The following is a 10,078-nucleotide window of genomic DNA, read 5'->3' on the forward strand; positions in this document are numbered from 1 at the left end:
GACCCCATCACTGTGTCCAGAAATCACAGTGGCAGAAGCCCATCAAAATCTCTGAAAGGAGCAGAGACTAGAATCTGCCTTCCTAGGTGACTCTTAAAAGAGAACAAACTTCTTTTTCCAGCTCATTTCCAGAAATGCACATTCAGAACAAGTTAACTGGCAAACTCCGGAATAGTGTCTACTTGTCTGTCTTCATAGCAACTCTCTTGACAAAGGTGTGACATCGTAGTAAGATGGAACTATGCTTGCAAGATACCATAGCTAATTATTGCATGCATCAAATTTATTTATGCACTTGAATTGGGTGGATAGCTTTGTGTGTGCTGCTCACACATATACTGGGCAGCCTGTCTACCTGGATGCTGATTCTAATCTTAGAGATGACTCCCTTATTGTCTGTGGATTTTTATATGACTTTTGGCCAGTACTGTGGGTGGAAGAATTTACTTACTATAGTTTTTCTTGATTATTATTTGTTTGTTTGGAAGTTGATCTGCCTGCCTCCCTTTCGGCAGGGTTAATCAATTAATCAGTAAGCATTTTTTTTAAGTGCCTATGATGTACCAGACACTGTGTTAAATATTGTGCATTTAAAAATATACAAAAGGTAGTTCTGGGGAGCAGCTGGGTAGCTAGAGACGGAATGTCCTAGGTTCAAATCTGATCTCAGACACTTCCCAGCTATGTGACCCTGGACAAGTCACTTAACCCCTATTGCCTAGCCCTTACCATTCTTCTGCCTTGGAATCAATACCTAGTATTGATTCCAAGACAGAAGGTAAAAGTTAAAAAAAAAAAGAGGCAGTTCTGCCCTCAAGGAGTTTTTAATCTAATGGGGGAAACAACATGCAAATAAATATGTATATATAAAGTAATCTATATATATGATAAACAGGAAATAATTAATAGAAAGAAAGCATTACTATTAAGAGGGTTTGGGAAAAGTTTCCAGTCAAAGATGGACTTTTAGATGGGACTTAAAAAAAAAGCCAAGGGAAGTCATAGGCAAAATTGAAGAGGAAAGAATCCATAATATATTCATCGATTATATCTAATCAGTTGCCAACTTCTTTCAATTTTCTTTCTTTGATAACTCTTGGATATATATATATCCCCTACTTTCTCCTTCTGTTTCCACAAACATAATGCAGTTCTTAATCATCTTTTACCTATACTACTGTAATGCCTAATTTCCCAAGTTCCAATCCATTGCCTCTTCTAGCCATCATTCACATTGTTTTCTGTGTAATATTTGATCATGTCACTCTTCTGTTCAAAAATCTTCATAAATTCCAGTATCTACTGTCAACATGGAATTTAGGAATTTAGGAATCCCAAACTTGTGGCCTAGTGGTGTTATGGGCATGGAACCTTTTTGGGGTTTGGGAAGGATGCCTTTTGCAAGCATGCAATGACTCCAAAACTTAGCTTAAAAACAAAAAGAGATTTATTAATTTATGAAGTAATGTTGAGAGTGGCCAGGAGGATAGCAAGGTAGAACAGCAAGGTGGGGAGCAGTTCCCTGGGAGGACAGCAGGAAAGGAAAGGCTGTTCCCCTAGATGACATCAGTTCTGGGGATTTGATACATTTTTCACAACAGTTAGTCACTCAGGCATGAGGTGGGGTGATCATACTGGGGTCTGCCTGGGGACATAAAGATTCCTTAGTTTTAGGGGACAAACAGATGTCTGATAGGATCAAGGTGTGGCTTGAAGGTGCATCTTTCTGTCCATCTAGAGGACAATCAAAGGAAGACAGTCATCTCAGGACCCTAGGTGGGGTCATTGGGTGTTTTTAGTCTCAGAGTCAGGAAAAAACAAGGGAGTTCCCTGATAACAGTTCGCCTGGGTTTATGGGGTACAGTGCCCATGTCATCTTCCCCCTTTCCTAATATGTAAGGGAAAACGGGATGGCGATCTGTCTTCTGTAACTTCTTCAGAGCTGAGGATGGGTGTAGAAATGTCCCTGCCTACCCCTTAGGAGAGAGAGATATTGACTGTAGGCAGTGTCCAGAGCATCAGGCTGGGATGGTTATGGTGGCATCTGGCATCTGGGTGACTCCCATGAGTGCTTTTACCCTAGAAGCAACTAGAGAGATGACAAGGTTACAAATACAAGATCCATATATCAAGATACCCCCAATTATCAGGATGATAGGGATAAATGGGGCAAGGAGGGCATATAGCCAGGATTTCCAGGAGGATGAGCCAGGAAACAGCTTTCTCCGGGCATCAGCCATCCAAGTGGACACCTCATGTAACTCTTGGGCTTGTATTTCCACTTTGTGGGAATTATTGATATACCAAAAAGGACAAAGAATGTAAGGAAAGAGATAATCGTGGCTAGAGCAAGAGAGATTTAAGATAACAAGGAGGAGGGGATGGAGCTACTTATTCCAAAGTATCCTTAGGTTGGGTCTTTCTGTGGAAGAGGAATTTGAGATCTTCCAGTGGCTCACAGGAATAAGTGGCTTCCGTACCCCCTGGGTGGAGAGATTCCTTTGTATCCTCGGTGGAGGGTTTGGGGAGGATCTGATTAGCATATTCTCTCAGAACCTGGTGGGTTGGGCCAAGTTGTCTGGAGAACCGAACAAGGCTGTGTATTTCTGTGTCTACAAGAACATCAGAGGTTAGAAAAGGTTTCCCCATAAAGTAATTCAAATGGGCTCAACCCTAGCTTTGTCCAGGTAGCAATTCTGATTCTGGTTAGGGCAATGGAGAGAGCTTGGACCCAATCAATTTTAGCCTCCTCACAGAGTTTGGTGAGGGCTCTTTTTAGGGTCTGATTCATACGTTCTGTTTTCCCTGAAGATTGGGGATGCCAGGCTGAGTGTAAATGGTAAGTGATGCCCAAAGCCTTAGAGACCATCTGAGTGATCTGTGAAATGAAAGCAGGGCCATTGTCACTCTGAAGGGTTTTTGGAAGGCCAAACCTGGGGATGATTTCATTGAGTAAGGCCTTTGTGACATCTTGCGCTTTCTCTGATCTGGAGGGAAATGCTTCAGGCCAGCCTGTGAAGGTGTCTACAAAGACTAAAAGGATCTTGTACCTCTTGCAAGGTGGCAAATGGGTGAAATCTATCTGCCAATCCTCACCAGATGATTGGTATTTTAGTATTGGTATTGTGGGGTGTTGTGGGGTTAGGGTCAGAGCCATGTGCCAGTTCCCATCTGGCTTCCTTACTTGCAGGATGGGGGAATTGCAAGGGGAGGTACATTCTTCTAAGAGGCCAGGACTTTATCTATGAGAGGTTGTAATCCTTCTCTGGCCTCTGGGGAAATAGGATATTGTTTCCTGTGGGTAAAGGGAATCAGGCTTGAGTCTTATCATTACTGAATCAGCCTAAATGGCTCTTCCGGGTATGCCTTGATCCCAGACAATGGAAGGCACTTTCTCCCAGATCTCTGAAGAGATTGTTGCAGGCTTATGCAAAGCACTGTTTGGAGAGTTTAGAACTGAGATAAGCGAAAATTGTGAGCCCAGTTTTTTCATAATGTCCCTGCCCAGTCGAGGACATGGGGAGGAAGGAATAACCAGGAATATATGTTGGAATAATTTATCTTCATGAGCACATATTAGTGGTGCCGTCTCTCTACAGCTAAGAGTCTTTCCCCCAACTCCAATTACCTTGTGCTGCGAATAGAATGTAGGACCATTGTGAGTTTGGAGAACAGAATAGGTGGCTCCCCTGTCAATTAGAAAGGTAACTTTCTTACCTTCAACCTCGAGAATAACCCTGCAGCCATGGTGATGGAAACTGGGAGCGTGCAAACCCTAGGGCAGCCCTATTCCGAGTCCTCAGGAGGCTGGAGGTCAGGAACGTGTCTCTGGGGTCTCTGGGGTCTCTGGTTGGCAGGGCACTGCCGTTTCCAGTGTCCCTGTCAGCCACAGGCTGGACACGGAGTCGTGGGAGGTCTTCCCTTCTTCCACCAGTGCCCATCCGGTCTGCAGGTGTAGCAAGAGTTCCTTGGCGTCTGCCCATAGGTCAGAGAGGCGAGAGCCGCCTCGAGAAGTTTCTCACATCTCTGTCCTTCTGTCTCAACAAGATCTCTGTTATGAAAAACCTTAAAAGCAGCATCCATTAATTGGGTAATTGGAGTCTGAGGTCCCAGATCCAGCTTTTGCAGCTTTCGCCTGATGTCTGGGGCAGACTGCCTTATAAAGTGGAGCCTTAAGATAAGCGCCCCTCATCAGTGTCTGGGTGGTCGTTGGTATATTGCTTCATGGTTTCCACTAATCTGGACAGGAAGAGGGCTGGATTCTCCTCCTTTCCCTGAGTGATTTCTTTGAGCTTATTGTCATTCACTCTTTTTCTAATCCCCCTTTGCATGGCCTCAAGGAGACAGTCTATCATATGGTCTCTCCCAAGTCTGTCCCTTTGATTCATATAGTTCCACCCAGGATCTTGCCCTGGGACTGCTGTGACGCCAGGAACTCCTACCCATGTGCCAGCTAGGGCCTTCTCATCACCTATTTCTACAGCCAAATCCCAGATCCGTTTTTTCTCATCTGGGGTGCAACAGGTGGAGATAATAATATGCAGATGTGCCCAGGACAGGTCAAACTGCAGGGTAAGGGATTTAAAACCCTCAGTGAATTTGGTATGGTTCTCTGAGTAGCAACCCAATTTCTCCTTCATCTGGGCTAGATCAGTCATAGAAAAGGGAACATGTACCCGAGCCAGCCCATCTGGCGAGGGTACCTCTCTCATAGGGAGGAGGTGGGCCCTGTTGCCATAGCTCAGTCCGCTCCGGGGGTGGAGTGGGCTTGGTTGAGAAATGGGCGAGGTAACGTTATCCTTAGGCAGTGGCGGGTACAAAAGGATATTACGGTTGGGAGTAGAGAGAGGAGTGGTCTCAGGCTCTGAACCCCAAGAGTAAGGCGGAGGGTTTGGAGCTGAGGGTTGGGGAGAGGAACCAGGAGGATCTGGAGGGGATTCTGTAGTAGAGGTTAGTTTTGGGGGAGGGGAAGGTCTTGACTGCTACATAGCCAGTGTAGGAGATGTTATCTCCCTACCCCTCACAGAAGCTAAATTGCTTGGGAGAGCTAAGTCATCCAGAACATCCTGTTGGGGACTTTCCCCAGAAGGGGTCAGTAAGGAGGGGCAAGGCGCATACGACATAAGACATAATCGTTTTAGCTCAGGATTCTGGCTGAGTTTAATGAAAGCGGAAATGTAGGGAATGGCTGTCCATTTCCCTTCCCTTCTGCAGAATAAATCCAATTGTCTGATAGTGTTATAATGTAGGGTATGGTGGATAGGCCAAGTTTCTTGATTACCAAGGATGTAATGTGGCCAGACAACATTACAAAAATAACTTAATTGCTTTTTTTTTAAGCTGTTTGGTGCCAATTTTTTCCAATTATTAAGTATACACCCCAAAGGGGAATCTTACGCTCTGTCTCTGTCCCATTTAGATGCAAAAGTGGCCAATTCCACACCGAGGGTCAACAACTGTGCGTCCACAGGTTACCGGATGACCAAGAGCACTCAGTTCTAGCACTAAGGCAAGCACTCAGCTGAACACTGAGGCGGTAAGACTTTCCCACACAACTAAAACGTCCTCTAGTATATGGGGAAGCCGACAGACAGACCCCAAACTCCAGCAGCCAGACTGATCTGGGGCCGATGGGAGAGAGAGCACGAAAGAGTTCCCACAGAGATATCACCCAAAAGACGGGGGTTTCAGGAGTCAAAGAAAAGGCTCCTTCCTACCTGAGAAGCCCTGTCGCTCTGTCCTCATGGACGATCCAGGTTACAGGCGTAGCTTTCAGGAGAGCCAAAAACGTTGGGCACCAAAAATGTTATGGGCATGGAAGGATAACCTTTTTGGGGTTCGGGAAGGATGCCTTTTGCAAGCATGCAATGACTCCAAAACTTAGCTTAAAAACAAAAAAACAAAAAAAAATTAATTTATAAAGTTATATATAATATATAATATATATAATATATATATAATATAATATAATATAATATAAAAATTATTAAGAGTGGCCAGGAGGATAGCAAGCTAGAACAGCAAGGTGGGGAGCAGTTCCCTGGGAGGACAGCATGAAAGGAAAGGCTGTTCCCCTAGATGACATCAGTTCTGGGGATTTGATACATTTTTCACAACAGTTAGTCACTCAGGCATGAGGTGGGGTGATCATACTGGGGTCTGCCTGGGGACATAAAGATTCCTTAGTTTTAGGGGACAAACAGATGTCTGATAGGATCAAGGTGTGGCTTGAAGGTGCATCTTTCTGTCCATCTAGAGGACAATCAAAGGAAGACAGTCATCTCAGGACCCTAGGTGGGGTCATTGGGTGTTTTTAGTCTCAGGGTCAGGAAAAAACAAGGGAGTTCCCTGATAACAGTTCACCTGGATTATGGGGTACAGTGCCCATGTCAGTGGAATCTGATGAAGCCCAATTTTAGATTTAGCTTCTAGATTGGAGACCCCAAAAGCTTGTCCTTGTTCCCTGAAGGGAAATGATGACCCTGGGTGAGATAAGCATATGCTAAGGACATTCTCTGTTTTAGGTAGCATCCCCTATTGTATTAGAACCTTTCTCAGAAAAGTCAGACCTGGGCATGAACCATCCTTTAGTAACTATGGTAAGCAGCCCCCTTCTCTTGCACCCTAGCTTCTAGCTATGATTCTTTTCCCTAGCTTGATTATATCTTGTCAGTGTAGTTTGAACACTCCCATTTTCCTTGTAGCCATGGTAATGTCAATCATCTTTCCCTGCCCCTGGATTTCCCAAATGGTATATAAGTTCCCCAAATTCTTTTGTTCCTCGGAGTTGTCATCTAGTGTTGTGGCGCTCTCTAGGGATAACATCCCCAGAGTCCAGGGTTTGCACCCTGAAAAGGTTGTGGCGCCGACTCTGAGTAAAGGGTCAAATTGGACTTATCCCTATCCTGATTAAAGACTTGGTTTTTCTGACTATTTAATAGTTCTGTGTTATTTCCAAGTTAACACTATCAAATAAAGTCTAAACTCCTTAGTCAGGGATCCAAGATTTTTCTATGATTTGACTATAACTTACTTTTCCAGTCTTATTTTATACAAATACTCTTCAGGTACTTTATATTCCATTCAAACTAAACTACCCAAGCATATTTATTTTCATTTATGTTTTTTTATGTTTCATCCTATTAAATTTGCCCACTGTTCTAATCTGCCAAAATATTTTGGGTCCTTTTTTCCTCACTAATTATTAGAAATTTCTCTTTTGCATCATCTAAAAACTTGTGCCTTTAATCAAGTCATTGATAAAAATATTAAATAGCACAGGACCAGCATAGATTCTTGAGGCATTACACTAGAGAGCTTCAATGTAGACACTGAAATAACAAAGTCTAGCCATTTAACCAGTTCCTAATATAACTGTTAATACTTGGAGAACAAGAACTGTCCTGTTTTTGTCTTTGTGTCTGTAGAATTTTTAAAGAAGAATAATGGTAACAATGATGCCAATAGCTTGCATTTACACAGTGCTTTAAGGTTTGCAAAGCACTTTGCAAATATCTTTTTTATCTGCATACTAACTCTGGTTGGTAGAACTATTATTATTCCCATTTTTATAGATGAGGAAACTTACACAGACAGAGACTTAGTATCTGTCCAGGGTTACATAGCTAATATGTGTTTGAGAAATGCTTATTTTTGGTTTAATTCATTGATTAAAATGATATTTCTTTGAAATGAAAAAAAATTGTGTATACTCATGCATGCAAATATCTCTAGAGGTGCCATTATATGGCAAGATTTGGAAGATTATGACAGAAACTGCTTTTCTCTTCCCTACCCCACTGCACAAATTAGATAAGAAAGTAGGGCATATTCTTTCTTTCTTTTTAAATAACATTTCCTCCCAATTATATATAAAAAACAATTTTAAACATTTACAAAAATTTTTTTGAGTTTCAAATTCTCTCCCTCCCTCCTGCACTATCTTCCCTCCTCCCTGAGATAGTAAGTAATCTGATATAGATGTTACATGTGCAATCATATAAAATATTTTTTCAGATTCATTTTTTGGAAGAGATGGTAAAACAAAAATAAAGAACATGAAATATAATGTTTTGGTCTGCATTCACGCGCCATCAGTTCTTTCTCTGGAGGCAGATGGTATTTATCAGCATCAGTCTTTGGGATTGTCTTGAATCACTGATATTGCTGAGAATAGCTAGGTCATTCACAGTTGTTCATCATAAACTACTATCATTACTATGTACAATGTTCTTCTGGCTCCGCTCACTTTATTTTGCATTAGTTCATGTAAGTTTTTCCAGATTTTTCTGAAATCATCCTGCTTGTCATTTCTAATAGCAAAATGATATTCCATGATATTCGTATAGGGCATATCCTTTCCTGATTATATCTTTTTCTTCCCGCTAGGTGGCTCCCCTTGGTCCACATTCCTACACAAGTTCTGTTATATTGGGGCCTAAAATTTTTCTCATTTCCTCATTTCTGCATTCTAAGCCACACATGGCTCTCTACTTGAACCGTCCTCGTTTTAGCCAAATTGTGAAATGATCCTGGTTCACATGGATCCTCTTTTTCTGCCTCTCTTCTTTGTCCTTTTATTTTGGAGCTTATAAGAAATCATTAGTATTTGAAACCATAATATTCTCTCTCACTTTTAGCTTTGAGGTCTCAAACCAAGATAAAAATCTGTCTCTAATCTCGAGTCCTATTTTCATTCTTTTTATTCTCAGCTAGTCACTGGTGTCTTCTATTGTCTTCTAGAATGCAAGCCTTACTTACAAAGAAGTTTTGGTTAATAATGATTTGTATATGAAACAAAATCAGGAAATAAGGATAATTTAAAAAGATAATTAACAATCATGTAGAAAATATCTTCCAGTGACAGTCAAAAGGGAGGGGGTGAAACCCTTGTTGTCTTTTGCTAATTGCCCAAGAAGTGACCTCTCTCTCTCTCTCTCTCTCACTCCCTCTCTTCCTCTTCCTCTCTCTCTCTCTGCCTCTGTATCACTCTCTCTCCCTCTTTCCTCTCTCTCTCTCTCTCTCTCTGCAAATATTCTTATGCTACTATTATTTGCTCACCTCTCCTGTTGTCAACAGTATATATATATATTTTTTTTTAATTCCTTGCTTAGTGGGCACCCTACCACCACACAGCTTAGAGCTTACTATAGCTTCAATTCCTCCCAGTACTGGAAGGAACATTCTGTCTATAACAATTCCCCAAATTCAAAGTTAAATTTGAAAAATTTTCCCCTGCCCACAGAAAATATCTGAATACCTGATTACACAGAGTATGAGAAATTATAAATGAGTATTACACATAGGGCATAGAGAGGCAGATAGTTGGCATGATAAGCTGCAGTACATAATCAATGAGGAACTCTGAAAAAAAGGAGAAAAATGTGGTAGAAAGGAAAGAAGGGCTGGTTATGTGGAAAGATAGGGATGACAAGCAAACAGACAGAGTGCTTCACTGGGGGCCTTGGTGATGTCATGAACCTGTTGGTTGGACCCCCTGTGACAACTTGCAGGAGAACATGGCCCAGAGTGCCACAGGATGAACAAGGATGGATGTGCTGTGATCTGCTTTGCTGGAGGACACTTTCAAAATCTAGGAGATAATCCATTTAAGTATGTGAGTAGACAGGCAAACCATGCCAAATGTCATTAATTGTTTAATATGAAAATATTGTTAGATAAAATGCTAGTTGAATAGTGTTAAAAAATGCCTTCTGGGTTCCCAAACAATATCAAGGCAGGGTTTCATTTTTTTTTATATTAGGATTTGGTTTTAACATATTGGGAATGTTTGTGAAACTCTACTAGTTGGAGGGGGCAAGTAATTTTACATATAAACTGAAAAATATTAATACAAAGTCATCATAAAAATGTAATTTATGGTGAACGTTGTATGGGTTGAATGGCTGAATGACTCAGGAGAGCAATATTGGGATTCCCTGAACATCAATTCTAGAGCTGCTCTGGCTAGGATCAAGAGGACAGGCATGGGGACTTGTGATAATTATATCAGCAGCAAGAAGGTATGAGGTGTCAAATTCAGAGACTAACATCTTAACAGAGGGGCAACATAAAAGAG

This window comes from Monodelphis domestica, chromosome 4, assembly GCF_027887165.1.
Source record: "Monodelphis domestica isolate mMonDom1 chromosome 4, mMonDom1.pri, whole genome shotgun sequence".
Taxonomy (NCBI): domain Eukaryota; kingdom Metazoa; phylum Chordata; class Mammalia; order Didelphimorphia; family Didelphidae; genus Monodelphis; species Monodelphis domestica.